This window comes from Pituophis catenifer, unplaced genomic scaffold, assembly GCF_029215685.1.
Source record: "Pituophis catenifer annectens isolate HBS135680 unplaced genomic scaffold, rPitCat1.0.hap2 SCAF_1, whole genome shotgun sequence".
Classification (NCBI taxonomy): Eukaryota; Metazoa; Chordata; class Lepidosauria; order Squamata; family Colubridae; genus Pituophis; species Pituophis catenifer.
Window position 1 is genome coordinate 315,158,175 of NW_027256881.1, and position 15,347 is coordinate 315,173,521.

General features: G+C 43.8%; 1 long non-coding RNA gene across 1 annotated transcript; it reads right to left on the reverse strand.

The window, feature by feature from the left end:
* Positions 1-5,206: 5,206 nt before the first annotated feature.
* Positions 5,207-15,030, reverse strand: LOC139308128 (uncharacterized). The gene is made up of 4 exons (XR_011599712.1): positions 14,931-15,030; positions 13,512-13,626; positions 12,355-12,399; positions 5,207-5,387 (listed from the first exon to the last, which is right to left on the reverse strand). It is a non-coding gene; the product is annotated as an uncharacterized lncRNA (long non-coding RNA).
* Between the last annotated feature and the right edge of the window lie 317 nt (positions 15,031-15,347).

Here is a 15,347-nt window from a genome sequence, read left to right on the forward strand (position 1 = left end):
CTCTCTCTTTTCTTTCCTTCTTACTTTCTCTTCCTCACCCTCTTCTTCTCCTCCCTACTTCCTCTTCCTTTCTCCTTCTCCTCCTCTCTTCCTCCCTCTCTTACCCTCACTCCTACTCTAATTTCCCTTCCCTTCCTTCATCCCCCTCTATTGCTGTATCCTTTTATGTATATGGACTACTCAGAGGGCTGAAAAAGTTATTTCTGACTGGTCCTCTCCCTTTTGACCAGTCCTCGAACTTACGACTGTCCTCACATTTTACGTTTTTGCCCTATCTTGTCACCATGGTGAAGAGAAGCAGTTGTGAAATGAGTGACATGGTTGTTAAAAATGCTGCACGGGCATAAATGTGAGGATGGTCATAAGTGTGAGGACCAGTCAAAAGTGCGAGGACCTGTCAGAAATGACTTTTTTCAGCCCTCTATACACATAGCCATGGCCACCCGGTCACATGACCAGCTAGCCACACCCACCCAGTCACATAACCTCCAAGCCATGCCCACAAAATAAGCCACGCCCACAGAACCGGTAGTAAAAAAATTTAGAACCCACCCCTGGTTGGGGGTCACCACAACATGAGGAACTGTATTAAAGGGTCGCGGCATTAGGAAGGTTGAGAACCACTGGCTTAGAAGAACTTGGTGGAACAGCTTCTTGGATTCAACTGTAAGTGTTTATATTGTATAGGACAAATCATGTCTAGCTTTAGTGCTGGGATATATAGCTTATTTGTTTGTATAAAGCCATGTACGTACAACTTACAAGACTGTGTATGTTGATATTAAAAATCTAATTATATGCCAGTTAGTATAACATATTTTATATTTTAGGGAAAGAGGCATCCTAAACAATGGCAAAAAGACTGCTAACAACAAACACAACAAAGTCTACTGTTTATGAGCACTTTGCATTATCAAGTGATGGAAAACATTACGTGTGCCAATGTATTAGAAAAGATGATGATGGTGAAAAACAATGTGATGCAAAAATTAGCAGTTTCAGTGGGCCTGATAAAAATGCACCTACAAGAGCATCAAATTTGAAAAGACACTTACAGCGTTTTCATCCCAAAGTGTTAGAAGCCGTGAATGAGAAAGATAGCAATGAAAACATTGCATCTACTTCTGTGACAAAAAACGTTCAGAAATCTACTGGAGAACAATCACAAATAAGAAAATTCTTTATATCTGACAAAGTTACCATAAGGATGACACCAGAAAAATTCAAACACCACATTATTGAAATGGTAGTAAAGAATAGTGTACCACTATCCTTCTTTTCACAGACTGCCTTTTTAGGCCTAAATGGAGAAATGGCAAAAAAACTTGGTGTTTCTCTGGAAAGAGAAAGTATAAGGAAACTTATAATTGAGGAGGCCAAATGTAAAAAGGAAGAACTACAGAAAGTTATGAAAGGACGTTTTGTCTTCCTTAAAATGGATGCATGCACACGTCACAGAGTCAATTATTTCGCTATTAATGTTAGATTTGTGGATGAAAATAACAAAACAATAACACGGACCCTCGGAGTAAAGGACACTCAGGCACATCACACCAGTGATTACCTTCAGAAGTTAGTGGAGGGTGTTCTAGAAGATTTTGAAATTAAAAAGGAACAGATTTTATGTGTTGTGACAGATAACGCTTCTAACATGTTGAGCACAATTGAGAAGATGAAGGCAGATGAAGAAGGTATCAAACAGATATTAGACTTAGAGGAAGACAGCTCTGCAAGTATTAGAGAAAGTTTAGAAACTGAAGAGAATGCTGACATTTTTTTAGACAACTTTGTTGAAGAAGCATTGAAGCTTGCTACTATTCATCATATGCGATGTGCTGTTCATACACTGCAACTTGCCATAAGAGATGGATTAAAAGATCGCCATGCAGCTACATTAATTGGCAAATTACGGCAAGTAACTGTTGCAGCCAGGGCCCCAAAAACAGATGCAATTTTGAAAAGACGTGCAGGAAAAGGAGCCATTTTGGATCAAACAACTCGCTGGGGAAGCACTTATTTAATGGTGAAGCGTTTGCTTGAACTTAAAGACTTCATAGAAGAAATGGACAATGAAAATCTTGCATTAACTGCAAGCCAGTGGACACAAACAAAAGAGCTGGAGAACCTTCTTTCTCACCCCTTCACTGTCACCAAGAGGTTGCAATGTGATGATCTAACCCCGGGTAAATTCCTCTTGGAATGGAAGAGCCTGTTATATCGCCTGAACAAAAATGGAGGGTTAATAGCTGAGGGCATTGCATCTTCAATGATGAAAAGAGAGAGTCTTTTGCTGGAAAATGAAATCTTGTTAGCGGCTATTTATGTCGACCCAATGAGCCGACTTTTATTGAACAGTAAACAGATTGCTACTGGGAAAAAGGCCCTCTATGATGTAGCAGTTCGCATGAAGGGATTACGACCTGAAATACCTCCACAGGAGGATGGAGTTCTTTTAAGCAATAGTGGTAACTCAGAATCATCTTCTTCAAACGAAGAATTAGACTTTGATTCCTTCTTAGACAAAATGGAAGTTGCTAAAGGAAAGCGACGTCGCATAAGCGTTACAGAACCAGTAAATGTCCAAATAAAAAAATTCCAACAGGAGTTTTATAAAGCACTAAAAGAAGTTGAAAAGTATGATCGCTCATCAAAACTTACTGTTGAAGAAGCCATCCTTGTTTATCCAGAGATCGTTAGTGATGTGGCCAGAATAGTTACTGCAATGCCACCCACCCAAGTCAGTGTCGAAAGATTATTTTCAGCCCTAAAAATAATAAAGTCTGACTTAAGAGCCTCTATGAAAGAGGATCTGGCAGAGGCAATTCTCTTCCTTAGAACTCTACATTGAATTGATTTGCATTTGCTAAGCCTATAACTACATTTCAAGATTAATATAAACCATTTCTAGGTTTTACAGATTTTGTTTTTGGTTCATATAGATAAGCTTTGTTTTTGTTCTAAAACAACCAAATAATGTGGTTTGTATTTTTGAACTGGTAAAGTTCCTGTTCCTGATGTTTATGCCTGCTGCTACTATCCAGCAACTTGATTAATTAAATTAATAAAAAAAAATTAATAAAACTTTGTTGTTTTCATTGTGTTTGTCTTTTGCTTAAACTGTTCAATACAGTAGACTGTTGGCTTCCCAGCCAGTAGTCCTGTGGTAATGACATGTATGTTGCCTTTCTTTCCTTCAAGGAATGTATAAAATACATTCGCATATTAATACAGAGGAGTCGGAGTCGGGGAGTCGGAGTCGGAGTCGGAAGTACAAAAAACTGAGGAGTCGGAGTCGGAGTCGGAACATTTATCTCCCGACTCCACAGCTCTGCTTATTAGGTTTGTTTTTCACAGTGCATTTGTACAACAGGTTTATAATCTGAACAATACAGGAACTTATCTTTGAACAAAATAAAATAAAAAGCGATCCTTAGGTCAAACAAAAATGTATCTGGTGTGAAATTAAATGTAGGGTTTAGAGGTCAAGGACACTTACCATATTAGAATATTCTTAAAACTAATCCATTCTATTTCAACAAAATGTACAAAAATCAAATGTTGATTACATCCTAGACACTTATTCTCATAGCAGAAGTGCTAATTGGAGGATGTAAGTGAAATTCACTAAGTGAACGAACAATATAATTTAGATATTGCGCACTTTATATTGTGATTATGCAAAACCCATTAAATATGCTTCTTCAGAATTGGTGCTATAACATGGATGCCAAACTGATGGAGTCACCTTGTGGTTGAGATGGGCCACAAATAAATTTAATAAATACATAAAATGTAAAGATCAACTATCTGCAAAGCCAACTCAGCCTAACTTCGTTATCATAGAATCTTAAGAAAAGGTAATAAAATAGAAAATCACTTGATCACATTTTTACTGAATACTTTCTGTCATTTTGTTTTTTTTTTACCTCATTTGTTGTCTGATTATTCTAGGTGGACCAAGGATGACAGCAGCCTGCTAGAATCTCAGAAGAGATATGGAAAGACTTATGAAATAATAAAGAAAAATTATACATTCTTATACAAATGTTTTTTTCCAACAAAGCCTGGGAGTATCTGATTGTGTATGCGATGGAGATCCATGCCAGCTAGTGGGGATGAATGCTACATGTTTTTCTCTGCAACCTAGCATGCAATTGATGTTTCAGTACATTCAGCAGTCTATTTCTCCCATTCCCCTCAGGTTTTATCTCTCCTCATACCTACACTTCAGGTTCATACAACCTTGCAGTTTTATCCAGTGGTGAAATGTAAAATTTGTTACTACCAGTTCTGTGGCTGTGGCTTCGGGGAGGGGTAATGTGACTGAGTGGGTGTGGCCAACTTTTTTTTTAACTTTTAAAACCATTTTTTCTACAACCTCTTCAGCCAAGGATGTTGAAAAAAAAAAGTGGTTTTAAAAGCCTCTGATGATCCCAGCTGAGCCGCGCAATCATCAGAGGCTTTTTTTTTTTAATTTTTAAAAGCATTTTTTCGGCCCAAGAGGTTGTAGAAAAAATGCTTTCAAAAATTAAAAAAAAAAAAAAAGCCTCTGATGATTGCGTAGCTCAGCTGGGCATGGGGGGGGGGCAGGGATTTTTGCTACCGGTCCCCCAAACTACCTGCCGCCATTGCTACTGGATCGGATGATCCGGTCCGAACCGGGAGCATTTCACCCCTGGTTTTATCGTTGTTATCAATGTTCAGTTTTAGGTACCCAGGGTTAGCACATCTGATAGTTTATTGACAAAATACTTCTCTGAAAGGGTAGAAAGAGCTAATCCACTGCTACTATCTAAAAGCATTCAGCCTTGAGGAACTTGACTTTGTACCTTTGTATCAGCTGGCAAACATTTTCCTTAAGTTCTTTAAATAGAAACTACTTTATTTTGGCAGGTTTTGGTTGGCTAGATGTTATGGTCTTATGTTATTCTAGATCCTGCTTTCTTTAACATGCTTTATCTACTACTATATTATGTTCTGAAGTTTTCTGTAGTGTATCCTGGAACCTGAACCCTAAGAGTGCTAAATATAGCATTATATTTTAGATAACTGTGTTGTATAATGTCATTATGTTGTACTGCATTCTAATTTGGGAGCTGGACAATTAAAGAGCAGCAATTAAAAGTAGTGAAAAAAGTGTCAAATAAATAAGTAAAAAATATCAATTACATCTAAGAAATATAGATTAATAAAATATCCGGCACACTTCTTGAACACCACATTTATTTACTCCATAACAGATGACAGATTACCACTGTGCTAGTGATGCACACTGCTTACAGAATAATTAGTTTCCCATGATGTAGCTCAGCTTGTTTAGAGCTAGGATGACAATTCAAAAATTCATACTGAAGATTGCAAGTTTTAATGATGCTGAGGCCTGGTTCCTGAAATAACATAATCTTAATTAGACCAACAATAAACCATTTTTAATAAAATATTTATACTTTACTGGAAAATTATGACTTAAAACGATGGGGAAAAAACAGCAACCAATCAATTATACTATGACATATTCCACTGGGCACTACCTAATTGTGTTTTTGCATTAGAAGATTCTGCCAAATATTTCTCAATTTTATTCCCCAAATCTGCTCCAGGGTGGCATGTAGATTTTTCATAGCAGACCTAAGTTACACATATGAGATTGAAGTGGGAAGGAAAATCAGCTCATTCATATGATGTTACAGTTAGCTCACTATTTTAGACACCTTTAGTATGACTACATATAACAGCTATCAATTATTCCAATACAGAAAATATAACTACAAATTTTCCAAAGTTTGCTCCTCTTGCTCATTGTGTCTAATCAAATCTGGATAGATATGCAAATCTAAGTGTTATTTTACGTAAGCACATAATATGCTACAACAATCTATATAAAATAGCATAACACTATGCATGTTTACTTGGTAATCAATCACACTGTGTTCAATATGTCTCATTTTGTAATAATTATAAACTACAGCATTTTTGCACTTTATCCATTCCCTTCATTAATACATAGGTGTCAGAACCAGCATATGAAAGACGTGATAACTGTATAATTATAATCAGTCCTTCTATTATCTAGTGGCAGTTTTAACAGGCCTCAGCCAAGTAATGTGTCATCTTCTTGAGAGCTGGCAGCTCTCCAGGACACGATGGCCAGGAACGAGACGGAGACGGCTGCGCTGCGGCTCTATGAGCGGGGAGAGCGCCCTCAGCGTCCTCGGCATCTCCCCGCAGCTGCCGGGCCAGTGGAACGGGCGGTGGCGGCGTCGGCGATGCAGCCCCTCCCTGGAGCTTCAGGGACTCCGAGGGGATGACAGGGGCTTCCTGTTAGACCCAACGGTGGACGGGATGTTTTAAGAGCTGGCATCGTCGGGATTGGCACTCGCTTTAACACTGGGACGAGCGGCTGGGAGAGATAACATCAGAGAGGCCGGAAAGGGACAGGAGCCTGAATAGGGAGAGCGAGGGGCATCCTGACCATGATTTGAATCAGACCATCAATGTTTTGTTTCTTGGAATTGCCGATTACAGCTATGGATGGGAGGCCCACTTGGAGGGGGCCCACTCCTGGTCCTTCCAGAGGCTCCCCCCCTCCCTTATTTGGATGGGGGTGAGCTAGAAACATTGCTGTTTGATGGTCACAAAAGACCTTGGGCCAGGCTTTTATGCCTTACGTGGTCTATTAGCCTCCAGGAGGCCACTTATCATCTGGAGATGCCTCTGAATAATATGATACGATACTTGTTATGATACCTGCCTCCCATGGACATGGACATCTATAGTCTCCCGATTCGCCTCCCTACTCGCCTAAGGTGCAGCCGCTAGAGTTATTGGAGTCTTCTCTGGGCCCGTGAACCTGTAGATTGGTGGTTTGTCATCAATGCCCCCAATTGTAAGAGGGAAATATTCGGATTTCAAGTCTTTCATGGTGCCGGTCGATGACTGCGGTTTCTGGCCCTTCCCAGCTTTCGTGAGAGGGCAGCTGGTGTTAACATCTGGCCTCGAAGCGGCCTAAGACTCCATCCACTGCTGTGAGAGAGCAGTGGAGTTTACTGACTTGGAATTGATTGAATATCCCTTTCCAGACTTTGGACTATCTTGATTACCCCCAGGCCATTGATTTTCCCCCGATTGATTGATTAATTAATTGATTGATTAGATGTATTCGCCAACAGAACTTCTTATTCTGCGAGACTCCCCCCTCTCGCAGGTGTGGCCCTCCACTTTATCAAGGGCCTACCTTTATGACGGGCTTTGGCACCCCGAGAGGTGGCATGCTGCAAAAAGGGGATTAAGGGGTTTTTTAGGGAAACTTTTTGATAGATTTTTAAGGGATTTTAAGGGGCGGGAGGGTTGTGTGGGTTTGGGGGTTAACCCACGGGGGGAGGGGTCCGGCCCAGCTGTTAGTGGGGCCACGGAGGGTGCAGATTCCGGGGGTAAGAGGGACATCAGAGTCCATTCTGTCGAGGGCTTTTCTATCAATGTGTTGAGTGGGAGGGGCAGATATGGTGGGAGCAGGGGGCCGCATCATGTAGTGGGGGCGCGCACTCGCTATCTTCGAGCGGTGGCACGCCCCGGTCCCCATAGCCCTTCTCGTATCCCAGGCTGTTCAGACTCTCAGGGCCCGAGCCTTCGGCTGCTGTCGTGCAATGCCAGATCCGTGGTAAATAAAGCCCCCCTCATTTGCGATCTTATTCAGGAGGGGGGAGCGGACCTGGCAGGTATTACGGAGACCTGGTTGGGCCATGAGGGGGGGGTTCCCCTCGTGGATATGTGCCCACCAGGTTTCCGAGCATTCCATCAGCCGAGAGCTCAGGGCAGGGGCGGGGGGGGTGGCGGTTATTATAAAGGAAAGTCTTGATCCGAGGGAGACCACTGTTCCACAGATAGCCGGATGTGAGTCCCTTTTTGTGAGGTGGGGTCGTGGAGTACAGATGGGCTTGTTGATCACGTACCTGGCTCCCTGCCGCGTGGCAACGGCCCTGCTCGAGCTGCTCAACGTCATAGCTGAGGTGGCGGTTGGTACCCCCAGACTTCTAGTCATGGGGGATTTCAACCTGCCGTCTATCGGCGAAACGTCTGAGGTGGCTCGAGAGTTCATGGCTTCCATGACGGCCATGGACCTTACTCAGTTAATTCATGACCCCACTCACACGGGTGGACACACTCTGGACTTAGTTTTTGTCTCTGGTCAGTGGTTGAGTGGCCTTGATACAGGGGATATAGTCATCGAACCCTTGTCATGGTCTGACCACTCGCTCCTTCGACTGGACTTTCTAACCGCTGCACCCCGCCGCAGGGAGGCGGGACCGACCAGGTGGTTCCGCCCCAGGCGCCTGATGGACCCTGATAGGTTCCAGATGGAGCTTGGGCCATTTCCTGAGACTCTGGCTCATGACTCGACTGAGGACCTGGTGGCCGCCTGGGATAGTGCGGCTGCCGGGGCCTTGGACCGTGTCGTGCCTTTGCGGCCTCTGACCCGGCACCGAACTCACCTAGCTCCTTGGTTTTCCGAGGAGCTCAGGGAGATGAAGCGCCGGAAAAGACGCCTGGAGAGTAGTTGGAGGACCAGTCGCTCCGAATCCGACCGAACACTGGTGAGGTCTCATATTAAGACCTACCTAGTGGCGATAAAAGCGGCGAAATCTAGTTATTTTGCCGCTCTTATCGCGTCATCAGATAATCGCCCGGCCGCCCTGTTCAGGGTGACCCGCTCCCTCCTCCATCTGGAAGCGCGGGATGACCCCTTGCAGGGCCGAGCCGAGGATTTTGTGCAGTATCTGTATGACAAAATCGCTCAGATTCGGGAAGGACTGGCCTCTGACTGGGTATGTCCGGATGGGATGACTGAGGCAGGTCTTGAGAGTGTTATCTGGGGGGAGTTCGATCCTGTGGCTCCCGAGGACATGGACAGGGTCCTGGGACGGCTGAACGCGACCACATGTTTATTGGACCCGTGTCCCTCCTGGTTGGTTCTGGCTTCCCGGGAGGTGACACGAGGCTGGCTCCAGAAGATCGTTAACGCTTCTTTGAGTGAGGGGGTCCTGCCGGCCGCTTTGAAAGAAGCGGTTGTGAGGCCCCTCCTCAAGAAGCCCTCTCTGGATCCGGCTGTTTTGGCTAACTATCGTCCAGTCTCCAACCTTCGCTTTGTTGCGAAGGTTGTTGAGAGTGTGGTGGCGCAACAGCTTCCCCGGTACCTGGATGAAGCTGTCTATCTAGACCCGCTCCAGTCCGGCTTCCGGCCTGGGCACAGCACGGAAACGGCATTGGTCGCGTTGGTGGATGATCTCTGGAGGGCTCGGGATAGGGGTTGCTCCTCTATCCTGGTCCTGTTAGACCTCTCAGCGGCTTTTGATACCATCGACCATGGTATCATGTTGCACCGGTTGGCGGGGTTGGGGGTGGGGGGCACCGTTCTGCGGTGGTTCTCCTCCTACCTCTCTGACCGGTCGCAATCTGTGTTGACGGGGGGGCAGCGGTCGACCCCGAGGCACCTTGCTTGTGGGGTGCCACAAGGGTCGGTCCTCTCGCCCCTTCTGTTCAACATTTATGTAAAGCCGCTGGGTGAGATCATCCGTGGCTTTGGGGTGGAGTTCCATCAGTACGCTGATGACACCCAGCTGTACATCTCCACCCCAGGCCACCCCAACGATGCCCTTGAAGTGATGTCCCAGTGCCTGGAGGCCGTGCGGGCCTGGATGGGGAGAAACAGGCTCCGACTCAACCCCTCCAAGACCGAGTGGCTGTGGCTTCCAGCGTCCCGATATAGCCAGCTGACGCCATCGCTGGCTATTGGGGGCGAATCACTCGCCCCCACGGAGAGGGCTCGCAACTTGGGCGTCCTCCTGGACGCACGGCTGTCTTTAGAAGATCATTTGACGGCCGTGGCCAGGGGGGCTTTTTATCAGGTTCGCCTGATACGCCAGCTGCGCCCCTTTCTAGATCGGGACTCTCTACGCACAGTCACTCAGGCACTAGTCATTTCCCGCCTGGACTACTGCAACGCTCTCTACATGGGGCTCCCCCTGGGGTGCACCCGGAGGCTCCAGCTGGTCCAGAACGCGGCCGCGCGGGGGATTATGGGGGCGACGAGGCGCTCCCATGTGACACCTCTCCTGCGCGAGCTGCACTGGCTCCCAGTGGTCTTCCGGGTGCGCTTCAAGGTGTTGGTGACCACCTTTAAAGCGCTCCATGGCTTAGGGCCAGGGTACTTACGAGACCGCCTTCTGCCACCAATAGCCTCCCACCGGCCAGTACGCTCGCACAGAGTGGGCCTCCTCAGGGTGCCGTCCGCCAGACAATGTCGGCTGGCGACCCCCAGGGGGAGAGCCTTCTCTGTGGCGGCGCCCACCCTCTGGAACAACCTTCCCCCAGAGTTACGTATAATAACAGACCTCCGGATTTTTCGTCGGGCCCTGAAAACCTATTTATTTCAACAAGCTGGGCTGGCCTGAGTTAAATTTTAAATTGATTTTAAATTGGGTTATCTTAATTTCGGCCAAAACATTTAATTATTTTAATATTGTTCTTAAATTTTGTATGCTTTGTTTTTTATCTTGGCTGTGCACCGCCCTGAGTCCTATTTGGAGAAGGGCGGTATAGAAATTTAATAAATAAATAATAATAAATAATAATAGATTTGCTTTTTCTAGCATGGAATTGTTATGACTGCTTACAACACAAGAATGTGAACACCAGCTGCAAAGCAACAGCTAGAATTGCAGCTAGATTCTTTCAGGTATGTATGTTGTGAAAAATGATAGTTTAATTAATTTAAATAAGTTTAAATTAATTATGAATAAAAATAATATTCAAAAATAGTGCTATTTGCAAAAAAGAAAAACCACAAAAGTGGAAAAAAATTGATTATGAGTGAGAGTTTAAAATATTATACAGAAAAAACAGTGACCAGCATAATTTAATACCAAATGGACTGGATCCAGATTTTAAACCTATAAAATACCAGTAGTTTCCCCTTGTTATAACATCTGTTTCACTCAGTTTAGCAAATTGACAAGAAATAACATCTACACATCCCCCGAATATTTTATTAAGAGTTGCTTTGGATAATGAAATGGATAGCATAGAAATTTAACAAATAAATTGGCTTGGATAATCCTATTTAATGGGTTATGCAGAGGCATCAGGAAGGGTATCTGGTCAGTAAAGATTCAACTTATCCAGTCATCCCAATTCTACCCTGAATTAAGGGATTACAGGGTCGTAAAAAGGGAGTTTTTTAATTGGATTAAGTAGAGGAAAGGAGACACAATCATAAAAGTCCTGACAGTTTTTAGAGGTACTCCTTACTTTTCCATATATCACACTATTTTAGTTTCCACCATGGGGAAAGAAGGAGCCCAATTAGCCTAGATACATGTCAAGTAAAATCTGAATTTTATTTAATGGATATACATATTAAGAAAATTCTAGATTCAGAAGAAGTATCATTACTTTCAGATCTTTATGTACACACTAGCTGGATATCCGTGCTTTGCTACGAAACTATGTGATGGGACTTGATAAATCGACACAGCTTGAAAATTAATGAGTAGTTACAATTGGCCTTCTTGCCCCACAGAAGCCTCTCCTATCCTCTCTCCTTCTCTCCCTCAGCCTTGCCCCACAGAAGCCTCCCCTATCCTATCCCCTTCTCTCCTTCAGCCTTGCCCCACAGAAGCCTCCCCTATCCTATCCCCTTCTCTCCTTCAGCCTTGCCCCACAGAAGCCTCCCCTATCCTATCCCATGGTTGCTGCTGTTAAAGTAAAACTGAAACTCCTCTCCTCTGCTTGTGTTTTGCATTTGGAACAGAGTTCTTTTGAGGTGGGGAGAGGGAGTAGAACTCCTTAGCATCAGAGAGCTGTTTGGAAAGTGAAACAGTATTTGCTGTGTGAGCAAAAAGGAGACAGGAAGGAGCTTAACCGTGGCTTAGCTCAAGTGTTCTGTATTAAAGCTGTTTCCTGCTGTGAAAGTAAAACAAAGTGAAACTCCTCTGCTTGTGTTTTGCATTTGAAACAGATTTCTTTTCAGGTGGGGAGGGGGAGTAGAACTCCTTAGCATCAGAGTGCGTTAATAATAATACAGAAATACTAATGCTCTGATGGTCATTTTGAAAAATCCTTTCTCAGTGAGCACTTGGAAGCAAAGAGGAACATATGTGGCAAATTTCATGTTTATAGGCTTTACGGTTCTGGAGATTTCATGATTACGATGTGAGTGGTTTTTTGCTTTTATATATATAGATTTGGTACTAACGACAAATGCAGAATCACTGTCAAGGTCTACATTAAAATCTTAATGTAGGTCTAATGAAATATATAATCATGACAGATCTATATACATTTCCAATTAGCACTTACTCCTCCTCTTTTTTTCTGCTGCTCTTCTTTCTGCTGAATGTTCACCTAAGGATAAAAGAATTTCATTATCAAAAGACCAAACAATAGTTCCTAATATATTTAGAGACATAGAAATTGTATGATGACAAAAGTCACTCAATAGCTCAGTATCATAATTTTATTTGTCTTCTAACTCGAAGAAAAAAGAAAGAAGAGCCAGTTTATTAATTAAATTTTGTATGTCACCCCTCTCACTGTTACAGCAACTCTGAGCGGCTTAAAGCATAATAAAAAATACAAAACTATTAAAAATTAGGAAAGATTAAATAATGTCTAAAAACCAAGAGGACAGGTGATGGGGATGGGGATTTTTTCTCTACCCTGTGAGCCACCCCAGCATAAAGCGCCTCTATTGGGGCCCCAAGCTAGCTGGCAGAGCCAGGTTTTAAGGCTCTTCTGGAAGGCCAGGAAAGTGGGGGAAACTTGACCTCCAACAGAATTATATTTCAAAGGGAGGGCCACAGCAGGAAAGGCTCTTCTCCTAGACCCTGCCAGGCAAAATTCTTTGGCGGATGAGATCTGAAGTAGGCTTCTTCCGCTGGAGTGAATGGGATGGGCTAATCCTGGTACAGTGAGGTAGTTCAGATACTCTGCACCCATGCTATGCAGGGCTTTAAAGGTGACAACCAACACCTTGAATTAGACTTGAAAGCAAACTGGCAACTAATGCAGCTCGCCCAACAGTAATGTTAAATGTACCACCCAAGGAGCCTTCAGAACTATCTACGCAGCTATGTTCTGTAGTAGTTGTAGCTTCTTAATAGTCTTCAAGGATAGCTCCACGTAGAGTGTGTTGCTGTAATCCAAGTGAGAGATGATCAGGGCATGAATGACTGCACAAAGTTTAGTTTAGCAGTTAAGGTGCTGGCCTAGAAACCAAGACACAGTGAGCTCTACTCATGTCTTAGGCATGAAAGCCAGCTAGATGACCTTGGTCAGTCACTCTCTCTCAGCCCTACCCACATCACAGGATTGTTGCTGGTGGGAAAAAGAAGGAGAATTAGGTATTTTCACCACCTTGAGTTACTTATTGAGTAATAAAAGGTGGGATAAAAATCTAATAAAACCAAAACTGCAAATGTAACTAGAGTTCCAGAATACACACATATAAACTTTACCTCCAAATTCAATTTTGTAAAAAAGATATCCCGTTACGATTGCAGAAAACACGATAGGCTGCATTTCTTTTGAAGGTTTATAGATAGCCCACAACTTTGAAATATTAGCCAGCATCTGCAAGTAGGAACAAAACAACAGTATTTGAAGGTAAACTTGTGCTTTCTCGTTTATTTATTAAATTTATGTGCCTTTTATATTTAAATTTGTATTTTAATTAGTGATCTATAGGCACCCTTATTTAAAAAAAAACCTCCTCTGAATAGGAAGGCTTTATTTAGAATGTAATTAGCTTGTCCTTCATTTACCCAAAAAAGTAAGAGCTCTTTTCGATCACACTTGTGGCCTATTATCCTGTAATTTGCCACAGTGATCAACTACAAGCCACTGAGCATGAAACCAAAAGCCCACCCTTATTAACTTTATTTCTCTAGTAAACAGCAGCCAGTTTTTGGACCTTTTTATGAGTTAACCATAAACTATATTAAGTGTATCTAGCCAATTGTGGATCTTCTGTAAAACTATGGCTACCCAAGCCTCAGCTTAGATTCTACATGAGCAAAAGGCTCAGGATGAGGCAACTTTATACATTATTTCCTATCCTACAACAGACATGTCCAGGACACAAATCAAAATACAACGCATCTGTATACCACACTGGCAATGCCAACCTACAGTTTCTATAATAGCTTCGTGTAGGTTATATCCTCCCCTAATAAATTCATACAGCTTTCCTCCTCCCTCCCCCCCTCCCCAGAGAATAAAAACAAAAGATGATAGCAGCTTCCACCTCTAGTGGCAATGAATTTCATATACTCTAGGATTGGTCACCGAAGGCTCACTTTTTAACAGACACAGGTAGGGGAACTGCAGCTGGGGAAAATCTATTCCTTTAAATAGCTTTGTTAGTTGGATAAGATGCTACCAGACTCGAGTTTTTACCATCATGGGTTAAACAAGGCTCTCCTACTACAAGGTAGGGCGCGAGTAAAAGTGGGGTAGTAAGTGCTCTAACACAGGGGTCTCCAACCTTGGCGACTTTAAGCCTGGCGGACTTCAACTCCCAGAATTCCCCAGCCAGCAAAGCTGGCTGGGGAATTCTAGGAGTTGAAGTCCGCCAGGCTTAAAGTCGCCAAGGTTGGAGACCCCTGCTCTAACACGTCTTTTTCTATACTCCCAATCCTTCCCCGGCTGTCATAATAGCTGGAACCGGTCTTTGGAGCATACACAGTGTCTCTTGTGCTCCTTAGACCCATCCCGGTAACCTTCCCCAACAAACGGGGCGTCCATTTCATTCTCAAACGACTGGGACACTCCCAAAGCGCACGACGGGCGCTGACAGGCAGCAAAAGGTTAAAAAAAAAAAAAAGGTCTCTCAGCCAGCCCGCTATGCTATCCCCAAAAGGTAACATCAAACCCACCTTCAAAATCAGAGAAACCCCAGGAAAGAAAGGTCACAAACGGTTGATTGTAAGGATGCCGCAAGGGTTCCTGGGTAAGGAAACAGCGTTCTGCCTAGAACGGCTCTTCATCCGGCTTCGGCCACCTACAGCACCCCCTGTTCAGGAGGACCAAGCTAGAAGAGTCGCTTCCCCGCCCCGCAATAGCTGTCACGTTGCCGGAAAAGAAACCTTGTTTTCTGCAGATTTTCAGTTCTTCCGAATAACAGGGACAATTGGAGGCACAGACGCCGATGTGGAAGGAAGCCCTGTTCTTTCCGTTTTTCCACGGGCAGGAGCATTAGGTGCCGCATGAGTTTAGCCAAATACATTTACGATTTCAGTTAGATTCAGTGCGCAGAGACAAATAAGCCTGCCAAATTCAATAAAGTGTATCCA